This window comes from Pongo abelii, chromosome 2, assembly GCF_028885655.2.
Source record: "Pongo abelii isolate AG06213 chromosome 2, NHGRI_mPonAbe1-v2.0_pri, whole genome shotgun sequence".
Taxonomy (NCBI): Eukaryota; Metazoa; Chordata; class Mammalia; order Primates; family Hominidae; genus Pongo; species Pongo abelii.
In genome coordinates, this window is record NC_085928.1 from 165,940,043 (window position 1) to 165,954,814 (window position 14,772).

The window sequence follows — 14,772 nt, forward strand, 5'->3', positions numbered from 1 at the left end:
TATATGCAAATTAGAATATGATTCTCTTGTTTGATTCAACAATAGGTGATGTAGGTAAAGTCGACATTATTATACTTCAGGAAAGAAGGCAAATGAGACCCAGAGAAGTTAGGAAATTTGTTCCTGGTCATGCAGTTAGTAAACAGGGATGCTTAAACATAAACCCCAGTCACTCACCAAATGATTCTCCTCTTCATGTAACAGGCTCAAGGACCCCACTAGCAGGCACAGTGGTAAGTTCTCACCCTAAACCCCAGAAACGCCCTTTTAGGGCACCATCCCGGTTCAGAGCTGTTTAGGCAAACTGTGCTTAAGGAGGGACCTCCTCCTACACAGCTGTTCTGCTTAGACATGGCTTTTCCTCCTCCAGCCCTTTCTGCCATGTCATCAGTACAAGGTCAGAAAGAGACACTGAGTCAGCAATGAATATGGGAATTATCTGCACATTTAGCAGTAGAATCCTAGAGGCACAGGAAGAGAGAGCAGGTAACTGGAAGGATCCAGTTTTAAACTTACCTTCTTGTTGCATACATTGAAAGTGAACATCAAAAATGTCTTCCACCTTAAAATTTTGCACAATAATTTCTTGTACCAAATTGGTTCAGTTCCATTCTTCTCTTCATTCTTTCCATTCCACACATCTTTATTGAGCACCTCCCCTTGGTAGTAACTGTGTTGGTGGGAAGTCAGACGCTGTCCTTGCCCTCAGATAGTGCACAGTCTTCCAATGAAAGGGAGAGGAGAAAAGAAGCAAGTGTTGGTTAGGAGGTGGGATGTAGCTGAAACCTTAGATGTTGTGATTCACAAAAAGCCATACACTTCTTGTCCGCAGCCCTACCATGTGCTTTGAACATAGGAGCAGCAGTTGATGGTTTTGCCTCCATTTGACTGTTACAGATCCCAGCCCCTGTGTTGTTTCCTCAAGCATTTCTGGAAGTTCCTGAAATGTATCTCATGTGTGGTCAAAACCAAGCCTGGTCAGTCTTCACACAGCATCTGCTGTTTCTTCCTTCTTGCTAGCCTGCCTCTTTGGGTTCTATCATCTTCCACTAGAGACCGCTGCAGGTGTGCTAGAGCTCGGAGGTGGGAAGTGGGGAGGGCATCTCTCCTTCTCATGTTGCCCTCCACTGAAAGGCTCCAAAGGTTTACAGAGTCTCAAGTGAAATAGCTTGTTCAGGTTGAGTTACAGGCCTTCCTTACCCTTGACCTAGGTTGGAGTCAATGGGGGATAGATCAGAGAAAATCCTCAGTGACAGCCACTATGTGATTCTCAGGATCGCTCTCCTCTTCTGACCACCCTATTTCTCCTTCCACTAGGACCAGTTTTCTGTCTGTGCCCACATGACCCTTTGCAGACTGGTTATTTCCTACTGTCCAAATTCTGGGGAAGCCTGCCTCTGAGTTCCATGGCATACCTGAACCCCAGCGGAGAGTAGGGTTTACACAGAGAGAAGGTGTTCTAGTGTGGAGTTTGGGGAGAGGGCACTAGACATACCCCAGAGGCACCATTCCTCTCTTCCTTGTGTGTAAAGGGGAGCCTCTGAGGGGTCTCAGCCCTGAACACAGTCTTTTTGAGGGAGAGGTTTGAAACTCTGTTTTAAAAAGAACAAGACTGTTTTTCTTTCTATGGTGTATTAGTTCATTCTCACACTGCTATAAAGAAATACCTGAGACTTAGTAATATGTAAAGAAAAGAGGTTTAATTGGCTCATGGTTCTGCAGGCTGTACAGGAAGCATGGCTGGGGAGGCCTTGGGAAACTTATAATTATGGTGGAAGGCAGAGCTTACATGGCCAGAGCAGGAGGAAGAGAGTGGGGAAAGGTGCTACACACTTCACAGATCTGTGAGAATTCACTTATAGTCAAGAGACCAGCAAAGGAGAATCTGTCCCCTTGATCCAATATCCTCCCACCAGGCCCCTCCTCCAACCTTGGGGATTACAATTCGACATGAGATTTGGGCAGGGACACAAATTTAAACCATATCATGTGGTTACAGATAAAAGATGGGACACAATTATGTTGGATGCATTAATGGAAAGGACAACACTTATTCATCCTGAAGTGTAATCAATGGAGGAGTAAGATGATGTAGAGTCATTTCCTAAGCTGGTAAGAAGATGGGCTCAGAAAAGCAGGAGGCACTAGAGGTCTTAAATGAGGGGTATAGAGAGGGGTACAGAGAAGAGAGACAATGGATTAACACAGAAATGTATCAAAGACCTTCCAGTTTTGACTGTGCTAATTCCTCGCTTCCTCTCCAGTTGGGTGTTGGTAAGTAGCAGCTGTGCCTAGAGGTACTTGTTTCAGTGGCAAGATATTGCCAACCCTGCAATTATAATTTAAAAAGTTTTTTTTTTTTTAAGAGAAGACCACATTCCTATGTAGGAAGAGCCTATGTCTCAAACTGTGATAGTTGGTATAGTATGGGAAAACAGTTAGACATCTAACACATATTTATTGATTGTTTCATTATGTTTCAGGCCTGGTGCTGAATGTTCTACTTGTAAAGATAAGCTCACAGGCTTATTCTTTATTATATAAGCTTGACATCCAAAGAGCATGAGGCAAAATAATACTTAGAATTGTTATCATCCAGTTTTAAGTTTCTTAATGGATGCACTATTTTATCATATTTGTGGCCTTGTGTTCCTTTATCTGTTCATTTAACAATACAGTCATGTACCACATAATGACATTTCAGGCAATGACAGACCACATATAAGATCATGGTCTCATAAGATTATATTTGTGCTGCACCTTTTTATGTTTAGATACACAAATACTTACCATTGTGTTACAGTTGCCTACAGTATTCAGTAGAGTAACATGCTGCACAGGTTTGTAGTCTAGGAGCCATGACATGTACCATATAGCCTAGGTGTGTAGTGGGCTATGCCATTTAGGTCTGTGTAAGTGCAATCTGTGATGTTTACACAATGACATGACAAATTGCCTAACGATACATTTCTCAGAATGTATCTCTGTTACTAAGCAACATATGGCTGCATTTATTCAGAGATAGATTGTTGTGTGTAATATACAGTGACATTGGGTATAAAACAATTAATAAAGACAAGGAGCTTGACTTGTGGAATTTACGTAAGAGAGAGAGAGAAAACAAATATGTCAACATCCAAATAAAGATACACATACAGCTTGTGCTATGAAGTAAACGAGGGATGATGAGATAAAGAATAAGAATGTAGGGAGTGGTTTTCCTTAAGAAGTCAGAACCTCTCTGATCTAAGTAGTAGACACAGGATATGTTTATTTGTGAGAATTACATATGATTGTGTATCTTCTGTATGTATATATCAGTAAAAAGGTTTATTTACTTTTACAAAAAGTTTGCATTAAAATTGTATGCACACACTTTAGAGAGTCAACACACCCTGAGGATCTGTTGGGAGAAACAGTCTTCAGCCTCCCTCTTTTCCCTCTTCTGGAGAAAATTGCCTTTTACTAGTGGATCTGTTTGTAACTTCTGTGTTGATGATTTGGGGTATGATAGCTTTCTTTCCTCCTCTTGCTCTGGTACACAGGTGTACCCTTTCCATCCTCCTCTTACAGATTTATCTTCAGTTTGATTACAGCAATATTCAAGACTTGCGTCATTTTGACCACAGTTGAGGTGAGATTACTGGTAATCACATATGATTACTTTTCTTTTCCTGTACATTAATGAGGACTAAGCTCTGATTTTTTATTTTGCCCAAACTCCTATCTAAGGGGTCTGGGGAGTCATGTCCTACAAACCATAAATTCTCATCAGATAGGTTTTATTTGACTCTGTATATCATGACTTACTTTCCAGTCTGACTCTGGCATAACAAGGAAGAAAATAAAAAATGTTTTACCCCAAAATATATTTCCTTCCCATACCTTGAAATTGCCCTGCAAAATCTCTTGTGGGAAAAATCCACATTCTATAAAGAATCCCCTTTCTCCCCTTCCCTCCCCTCCCCTCCCCTCCCCTCCCTCCCCTCCCTCCCCTCCCTCTCTCCCTCCCTCCCTCCCTCCTTCCTCCCTTTCTCCCTTCCTCCCTCCCTCCCTCCCTGCATTCCTTCCTTCCTTCCTTCCTTCCTTGCTCCAGGAGATAATCAACTAAGAGCTAGGTACCCTTTTAAGTCTTATAAGAAACATTTTACAACCTGCTCTCTCTCTGAAGTCCGCTACCTAAGCGATTCCTCTGCACAATAAAACTTGGTCTTCACAATCCTTTACCTTAACCTTAACATTCCTTTCCATTAATCCCAGGTCTTCAGATAAACTCAACCAATTGCCAATCAGAAAATGTTTAAATTTACCTATAGCCTGGAAGCCCCCATTTTGAGTTGTCCTGCCTTTCTGAAGCAATCAGTGTATTTCTTAAATGTATTTGATTGATGTCTCATGCCTTCCTAAAATGTATAAAACCAAGCTGTACCCCAACCACTCTGGGCACATGTTCTCAGGCTGAGGGCTGTGTCATAGGCCATGGTCATTCATATTTGGCTCAGAATAAATCTCTTCTCATATTTTACAGAGTTTGACTCTTCATCAACATTAATAATTATATTGTTTTTGAATCTAATGTTATTTTCTCATGTATGTATCCCTTATTCAACATCAAACACTTCTTCAGCTGTCTAAATATCTAAATATCATCTAAATAATATTACTTAGAAAGTAATAGTAAGCATTAGCCACCTGAAAAAAGGAAGTTAGATTAATAATTTGCCTCCTAACCCCTCCCTTCATACAAACTCTCAACCCCATTGGTTAAGTAGAAATGTAGATTTGTTTTACATGGGTGGTGAACATATGAAAATGAAGTTAAAATGTAGATCAAACTATACTGAATTCTGATAAATATTAATTTGCCCTTCAACAAAGAAATACCAGATACTTACTTGTACTTCTGTTTTGGATTTCAAAGTCCAGGGAGCTAGACCTTTAGACAGGCTCTTATTTGCTTCTGTCCTGATGCTTTCGCACAAGCAGGCCAATTAGTTTCTTGTTTCTTGATCTATAAGAATAAACACAATTTCTCAGCTAAACTACAGGCTTGGCCAAGAGGGCAAGGATGTGGCCAGAACTTTTACTACTGATCAATGCACAGAAGCCCACAACAGATGAAGGCATAGAATTACTCTTCCTATCTTTGTGGATGTCCACAAGGCAGAAATGCAAAGGTGGTTTTTCACTCCAAAGTGAGACAATAATATTTTCCCCAAGTGTATAGGAATTTTAATCTGGGACTGTGATTTTTAAAATATAATGTATTATTAAGGTTTTATAAACCATTTGGAAAGAATGAAGGGCTGGTAGTAATACAGAAATACTAAAATGCCTTCTTAGTCACCATTCTAAAAATAAAATCAGAATATAGAAGTATTCAATTTTCAGAAAAACACAGAAATAGGAGAGAAAGTTTTCTTTCATTTTTTTCCCTTCCTTTCTGAATTCCTTTGCTTGAGCTAAGAGGCCGTGTGGATTATGATACCTTGGATTATTATACCTGTGGATTATTACACCTCTTCTAGAGGATGGTCCATGCCTTGCGGAAGTATGAAATCTCAAGGTCCAACTCTTAGATTCTTTCAAAAAATAATAGTTCTGCACTGAAATCCGCCACGTACTGTTTTAGACACCTTTTGGGGTACAAATGGGAATGAATAAAACAGATAAGTATCTTTGCTCCTGTGGAGCTTATGTGAGTAGCCAAGAGTACAGAAAATAATAATCATTGTCATTATAACAATTTAAATATGTAACATATTAGATACTGGTAAGTGCCAAGAAGAAGAAAAATAAAACCAGAATGGAGGATATGGGAGAACAGGGGGCTACAAGTGTAACTAGGGCTGTCAAGGAAGGTCTCGCTGAGAAGATGCTGTCTAAATGAAGACCCGAAGGAAACAAGCCACACAGAGGTCTTTGGAAACAGGAGTGTGTCTAATGAACTGAAGGACCAGCAATGAGGTGGGTGAGGCTGGGGGGAGAGGGCAGGAAGTAAGAAACAACACAAATGGAGTGATAGAGGCCAGGTTGAGTAGAGCCTTGGAGGCCATTCTAAGGCTTTTGCTTTTTTTCATAGTGAGATGAGAAGGCATGAGTAGAGTGTTTTAGCATACGGGGCTAAGGTTTGGATGAGGACCAGCAAGGGCAAAAGCAGAAAGGCCTGTTAGAAAGCTCTTGCTGCCATTCAGATGGAGAATGAGGTGGCCCAGGCAGGGGAAGTATAATGGAGACAGTGAGGAGTGGTCAGGCTCTGGATCTCTCTTCAGTAAAGAGCTGGGAAGACTTGCTAATAGATTGAATCTGAGGAATGAACAAAAAGGAGGTGTCAAAGATGGCTCCAGCGTTTGGAACCTAACATGCTGGAAGAGTGGCACTGCCTTTTCTTGAGGAAAGAAAGACTGTGGGAAAAGAGTTGGAGTAAGAGCAGGAGCTCAGTTTGGACTTGTAAAAGTGGAAATGACCATTATACACCCAAGCAGAGATGTCACATAAGCTGTTGGGTATGTGATTCTAGAGTTTATGAGAGACACCTGGGCTAGAGATGGAAATGTGGGAGGCATCAGCTCATACATGATTCTGACAATCCTGAGGCTGGGTGGATCATTGAGAGTGAGCGTGGACACAGAAGAGAAGAATTCCAAGAATTCCCCAGGGGCTGGGGTTGGGGAGAGGAGGAGGAACCAGCATTGAACAGTGAGAGGAACAGACAGTGAGGAAGGAGGAAAACCAGGAGAGGGCGTGTCCTGGAAACCAGATGAGGACCATACTTGAAGGAGGAGAGCATGATCAACTCTGGCAAATGTGTCTGTGTGCCTATGGGAAAGACCCTGTAGAGAAAGGAAACTTGACACTGTAAGAGGGAGAAGAGAGAACTGCTGCAGCAATTTCCGCAAGTACCCCAGAGATTTTAGGGGCTGGAACATAAGTGGAAAGCTTAACCCTACCTAGATGCAGGGCAGTTCATCCATAGGAATAGGTGAAAGGAAGAGGAAATGGAGACCGATTTCTACGTAGGATGAGAAGAAGCTTCATATGTCTTCTATTTCTTAGCAAAATAGGAAGTGAGGTCAACACTGGGAGTGGGGATGGGTTGGGAGGTGTCCTGAGTGTTTGAAGATGGAAGACAAGGTGTGAAGAATGGGAAGATGAAAGGACTAGGGAAGCAGAGTGTGATTTCTGGGTACCGCTAGGGGCTCCTAAAGATTAATGTCATGAATTTAAAGTGAGGCTGATCAGTACGGCTGTGTGGTTTGCTCTAGTTGCATTTAGCTGCACAGGTCCATGTACAGAGCAGGCTGAGTTAGACGTATACAGAGTTAATGTTTCTCCCAGAAAATAGACTCCTGATATCTTCACTCACATCAAAGGTCAACATATACCAGAGTTTGCTATAATAAAAAATGTGACCATAACTATCTGTGATCTCTTTCTTTTCATGTATGTTAGCACTGTTAAATGTGAATTTTCTAGTTTTAAATTTCTTCATGTGAATACTCACCACAAAAACCATGAGTAAGAGCAGCATGCTTACATTGAGATATAGCTGTGGTGAGGGAACTGGGCTCCCTCACCAGCCAAGTGTTTCACTCTGACCCACCAGCCTTGAGTGCAAGATTCAAAGTCATGCCTCAGAAAATTTTATTTGCTGGTAGAAAGGACAACTGCTGAATTCGTACACATCAGTCTCTCTACTCTCGTTCAAGCTTGCCATTTACCTTCTTTGATCAAGCTGATCCACTTGTGTGCCACTTGGCCTACACAACAAAAGACTGAGGACCCAGCAGCCTTGCCTCATTCATATCTGGCATCACAACCATGGTTCTTCCTTCATGTCACCTATTTTGTGTCCTACCTCTTTTATTCTCAAATCTTGTCCTTCATCTTTATCTCCTGGCTATAGTCTCATGTTGCTCGACTAAGCAGCACCTGACAAGGTGCCATAAACTTGACTTTCCTTTTCAGTAATGGATTACTCTTTCCCTCCCAAATCAGTCCACATTCAGCTTCCCTGGGTGACAGTGTTAACCCAGTGCAGTTCAAGCCTTGAGGTTGGTGGCCCACATGGCTGACCCAAATGTTTGGCCTTTTTGACAAGTCTTCCTGGAGCCTATGAAAAGAAATCATCATGGTGGATGCCTACCATGGCATACATTAAAGAAATACTAGCGTAAATTCTTTTACTTCTTACTTTTGAAAGAAAGGTTCCTGTGAGGTGCAGATTACCATTAGCTTGGTGGCATAAGGCAGAGGAGATGGGGTGGGTGGTTGTTCTGGATCAGTGTTTCTGGAGGGACAGTCCTTGAATTCTCTGCAAGATAACTCTTTGGGTTGCTCATCAAAAATAGAAATTCCTGGGTCCTTCCCCAAACTACAGAATCAGAGTCTCTGAAGGTGGGGGCTATGATGTTGCTTATTTGATTAGTACCCAAAAGGTACATATAGTCTAAAGTTTTAGGGCTACCAGTCTAGAGCAATTGCTCCCAAACCTGGTGGTTCCTAAACCACCCACTGGAGATGGTTAAAGTGCAGATTCAAAGACTTCATCCCAGATATATTAAATCAGACTGTGGTGTGGCCTGGGACTCTGAATTTAAAAAAATATAATAACAATAACAATAATCACAATAATAATTATAACGATTCTGATGATCAGCCAGGTTGGAAATGTAAAGCATCCCTTATGCCAAACTCCTTTCAGCTCATTTGAAAAAGATTCTTTGTGTTGGAAAACTCTCTCACTTCATAAGAGAGCACCAGCTCTGGATGCTGACTGCCATTCAGCTCCTGCAAAGTTACACCTCTGGGATACATGGCTAAACTGAGGGCCTGCCAGCTTTGCTCTTTTAAAGCTAGGCCTCCCAAACCTAGTCGCATCACCTGGGGGAGATTTGCAAGAACATGGATTCTGAAGCTCAACCCACACTTATTGAATCATGGTTTCTAGGAGTGGTGTCCAGAATCCCTATTTTGAGAAGCATTCAGATGATAATGAAGATGAAACAAATTTGGGAGCCATAAGTCTATGACCGTGGAGGGAACTGCCAACATAACAGCCATTTGGGGGTGCTGCAGCAGCTGAACGGTTGATGAAAACATAAACATGCTCTCAAACTACTGATTACATCAACTTGATACTTTGCACTGCCTCTTACGGAAAAACTCTGTGAACATATTCTGCAGACTTCTTCTTTTCTTGCCTCATCTCCTAGCCTCCTGTTTGTTTACCAATTCTGCTGCTGCTGCCTGCCTCTGGCATGGCTACTTCCAGTGCTCTGTCACCATGGTGTCTGGTTGCTGGCAGAGACCTGCCTGAAACTAGAATTGTTTATTTTCCAGAATTATATACCCACTCTAAGTCTGTAGGATTCTAGCTTTTATAGTTAGGCATGCATGACTTCTTAGTTGTTTTCAACACACTAAATTTAATAAATATAACAAAAGTCTTGGAAATAGGATCTAGTAAAAGGCTGAGTTAAAAGAACGTTTTTACAGAATTGCAGTGTTATTGCTCTTAAGTGTAGGCGAAGAACTGGGGTCAGAGACTGGGGCTAGGCTCTTTGTAAGGAGGGATGCATGTAGACAACTGTGTCCTCAGTACACACAATGTTTGAACAGAAAGGTTAGAAAAGAGTAGCTTGAAAGGAGTTTATTGGTTTTAGCCCCTCATATAAATCATTTTCTTTGAATTACTTCTAAATAATGTACTTTCATAGATGATAGCATGACATTTTCAGTCCAATGTGTCTAGAATTATCTCAGATTTTGAATTTTAAAAGTCTAAATGAAGTTTACTAAATGGACAAAATTGCCATTTTTTCTTTGAATGTATATTTTATTGTTCTTAAGAAAGTAAACAGGGTTTTTCAGAATAGTTGCTTTTTAATTAAATCAGTAGCTTAATGTTAATTGACAAAATATTAGAAATTACAAGAAATGGAAAAACGAGAATTAAAGTTGCCTTTTTTTTTTTTTTTGGGAAATGACTGTTGACATTTTGGGGAATAGCTCTCCTGCTTTTGAATTGAACACCCCCACCCCGCTCAATTATATGTATTGTTTTGTAACTTGTAAACACAGTGATTTGGGGGATTGGAAGTTTTTTGCATCTAGCTCTACTGTGTCTATTTTCTCTTCTACCTCAGGGCCTTTGCACATGTGCTTTCCTTTGCCTGAAATGCTTTACTTACCTCCTCCAAGTGGCTGTTTTCTTAACATTTGTGCTTCAGGTTAGAGGTCACATCCTCAAGGAGGCCTTTCCTGACCACTCAATCTAAAGCTTCACCCATTTTCAAATCATTCCTCATCTTCTCTTTTACCTCCGATGTGACTTTCTTAATAGTTTGGTTTATTTGTTTCCTGTCTGTCTTCTCCACCACAGTGCAGGTGCCATCAGAACCAGGGCCCTTTCTGTCCTATTCTGCCCTATTCTGTCCTTTCTGTACACCCATTTCCTAGAACAGTGCTAGCCCAGAGTAGGGGTTGGATAGACATTTGTAGAATAGATAAGGAAATGACTGACAGACTGACTACTGAAGAGGATGAATGAGACCGTTGGCCTGGGAGGGTGGAAGTCAGAGCCACAGCTGAGAAGGTGAGCTGAGAGTCCATGGCTGGGCAAACAGACAAAGCAGGATGTTTAAAAATGGGTTGCTGGCCGGGCGCGGTGGCTCACGCCTGTAATCCCAGCACTTTGGGAGGCCGAGGCGGCGGATCACGAGGTCAGGAGATCGAGAGCATCCTGGCAAACACAGTGAAACCCTGTCTCTACTAAAAATACAAAAAATTAGCCGTCCGTGGTGGCGGGCACCTGTAGTCCCAGCTACTCGGGAGGCTGAGGCGGGAGAATGGCGTGAACCCGGGAGGCGGAGCTTGCAGTGAGCCGAGATCACGCCACTGCACTCTGGCCTGGGTGAAAGAGCGAGACTGTCTCAAAAAAAAAAAAGGGTTCCCTTTTAACAAGCCCAGAGAGATCTTAAAGGCCCTGTTTGGACCCTAACAAATGGCAAATAGCAAAACCTGAAAAACATTTCTTTAATCTCAGATCCAAAATGAGAGTTTGATAGAATTCAAATGATTCTACAATTACCTCAGAGCTTTTAGATTCATAGCCTCTTTGTTTTTACTTTGCCTTTTTCAGTTTAATTGTTTAGACTGAAAGTTTGTAATTTCTTATCAGTTTTGAGTAGTTGACTCTAGAATAACATGAGTAATTTTTCTAAATGGCATTGCTTGTTGTGTCATTGATTCAGCTCACTGGCACATCCTTGTCTCTGATCTAAAATTGTGAAAAATGAACAATATGTTGAGATATGAAATTATTCATGAATCTTCAAGCTATAAGCCAGCTAGCTGACAGCGAGGTTGTTACTGTGAGAAATGTCTACAATAATACTTCGCTTTCATGTCACATAAGTCCTTGACTGCTAGGAAATTAATTAATTAAAGAAACTTAAGGTTCCTTAAGTTTCGACACCTTTGGGGAAAAAAGAGCAGATCGTTACCTTTACTCAGAGATAAGACAATTGAGAAACAAGTATTTTAATCAGAAGTGTTGGTGTGAAAAACCATAATAAATTTGAAGGATTTTATTTAATATTCAGATCTCTCTTGAAGGTACACACTATTTTGCATGTGGAATATATAATAAGTTTGTCATTCTGACAAACTTTTGATAGAATTCAAATATGGAATACATAATAAGTTTGTCATAATAAAATTTGTCGTTCTGCTTCTTTCTTGGGTATTTTGTGGTCATTGGGCAGCACACTAAGTGTTTCTTTGTATTGGCTTTCCTTTCATGTTAAATGTAAAGATAGAAAAATGAACTCAAAGGTAGTAGTTTGTATTTCTCTATGCTTGTTAAGGAAATCTATTCTGTTGTTGTAGTACACAGGAGCTTCTTAGCATATAGGCAGTGAGTCAGTCCTTAGCAAATTGTAGAAGAGGTCAACTTTTCCGCATTCCTCTTCCCACTAAAGCTGCTTTTCTCTTCCCTTCACCTAGGTCTCCTTCTCCAGCCACTACTCTGTGGTGGTTGCAACCTCATCCATGTTGAAAAGCCCATTCTGACCTGTGGCTTTCAGTGCTGGGGCCTCTGGGAATGTCCAACCAGTAGCACCTGCAGTCCTTGGAAAGCCCACACTCACCACACTGTCTACAGCACCCTTTTGCACTTGCTCTTAATTATATCCTACCATTTATTCCATTCAAGGTATTTATCATAATTTGTATCTTGATTTCTAAAATTTGTTCATGTAATATCAGTCCTTGGGATAGGATGTAAGTTTCATAAAAGAAAACTCCATCTTCTTCATCTTTCGTGTCTCCTGTACCCCAAATCCATGAAGATTTGAGTCTCTTCCCCCTCACGGAGAGTATTTGCTTAGAAAAGGGATTAAAAACACCTGTGATGGGATGAGGGCGAAAGAGCTTCACAAGCTACAGGTACTTTTAAACTTGAAAGCTACAGGAAATACATCATGTTAGGGAGATTAAAAAAAAAAGAAGAATTAGAAACACATACACACTAATGAGGTCATTTACAACTTAAGTGACTAATGGAAGACGTATTTCATTGTCCAAAAATATTTCCTACAATAGACACGTTTTATGACTTCATGGTTCTCGAAAATAAATTTTCCTAGCTTTGGATTTAACATAAGCCTTGGGGTTAAGGAGTTACAGTCCAGCTGAGGAAAGACAGCTTAAAACATAATAAAACATTTTGACATTTCTAAGAGATATGGCCTCCTTTGTCTTTCTCCTTTTTAAATTTTCTTGCCCTCTTCCTCTCTGATTTTTCCTTCCTTCATTCCTTTCTTTCTATTTTTTCGTTTTCTTCCCTCAATTAAATTAAATCAAAATAGTACATACTAGTAGTAATGCTATTAAAATAGTAATACTATTAAAATGACAAATAATAGTAAAGGGTTTATATATGAAAATACACAATTCCTGGTCCCAACATGTTCGTTCTCCCGACTCCCTCTCCCCAGAGACAACCACTTTTGACTCTTTAACCTGTTCCTTCTAGCATTTTATGATTTCAAATAATATGTGAATACTGCTCTCTTTTGATTCATCAATTTAGACATAATGTATTGAGTTTCTAATATAGCAGATGAGGATTTAACTCCCTTATATTACCATCCTATCTGCTTCTCCTCACTTATTCTCCTGATTTAATTATGCTCCAAATTTGGTTAAGTATACTCAACGTTAACATTACTATGCCTATCCAAGTTTTATTCACAGCTGAAAACTGTAATATCTGGGTTCCCGAGGATCAGGCCCTGAGACAAGGATTCAAGCACAAGCAGTTCATTTGGGAGGCACAGGAAACACCAGTAGGGGAGGAAGGAAGTGATAAGTGGAAGAAAAGGCAGTTATCAAGGGTGCATTATCAAGACGTAACCACTATAGGTAATTGGAGCTTAATTCTGTGAGAGAAACTCTGGGAACTGGTATAAAACTCACAATTCAGTGCCATCCCACCTGAAAGGTGAGGGAGCTGGGGTATTTATATACCAGTTTCTATCAGCCACTTATTGAAGGCTGCTCCCAAGGGTTGTTAATTCCCCAATACTTCCAGCCTGCCATGTGCAGGCAGCGTGGCCTTCTGAAGCTTTTGTGAAAGTCTTCTGCAAAGAGATGCCAATGCTGACAGTTGGAAGTTAGCCAAGAAGACAAACTTTATAATGCACCATGATTATGTTTTCCTTCTGTTTGTTTCTTTCCTGAAATTAATAACTGCCTTTTAAACTTTCCTTAGTGTTCTTGATACTTATTGCAAATCTTCCCATACCTCCTAATAGTTTCTCAGCACAATGTTTTATAAAGTTAATCATATCAGGTGATTTGCCAGCTCTAATTTCTTTTTCTTAGAGCCATCCTTGGAGGCCTCCATTATGCTGTATGGACTGTGTGCACTCAAGGTCTTCTACATAAATGACACCCTAGGACGGCTGTGCTGTCATCTCAGGAATATTCTTTACCGTCTGAGTTGGATTCCTTTGTTTCCTGGTCTGAGTGTTTCTCTTTCTTGGCTGACTTCTGGGTGGACCACATCATTCTGAGTATAATTAGACTCAGTTCAGTGGTAGAGGGTCTGTCTCTTGGGTAATGCTCTACCCCTGGGGCTGCATGCTTCTGTGGTGCTGCTCTTCTAGCATTTCCCTTCCCTAGCACCTGGGAGAGTTCCTTCAGCACTCTATTGTTTTGAAGCTCCTTTTTTTTTTTAATTTATTTTTTATTTTTATTCTTTTTATTCTGTGTTTTCCTTTTTCTTGATTTGTTTCTTCATTTTAATGGAATAAACCTTCCAGTGTCTAAGAAAAGGTGACTGGGAAATAAATTTTTTAAAACCTTGTATGTCTGAAAATGTCTTTATTTTCCCCTTGAACTGATTGGCTGGATCAAGTTATATGTTGGAAATAATTTACCTTCAGAATTTCAAAAATCTTTCTTTTCTATCTTCCAATGTTGCCATTAAGAAATATGAAGCAATTCGGACATCAACACCCTCCTATTTGGCCTGTTGTTGTTGTTGTTTTTAAATCTCTGGAAGCTTATCGAATCTCTTTTTGGCTCTACTATTCTGAAACGTTATTGTGAAATCACTTAGTATGGGCTGATTTTTGTCCACTGTGCAGTGTGCTCTGTGGGCCAGGCCCTTTCAATCTGTAAACTCTCATGTCCTCAGTCCTGGGAAATGTTCCTAAATTATTTTGTTTTATTATTATTATTTGCTACATTTTCTCCATTCTC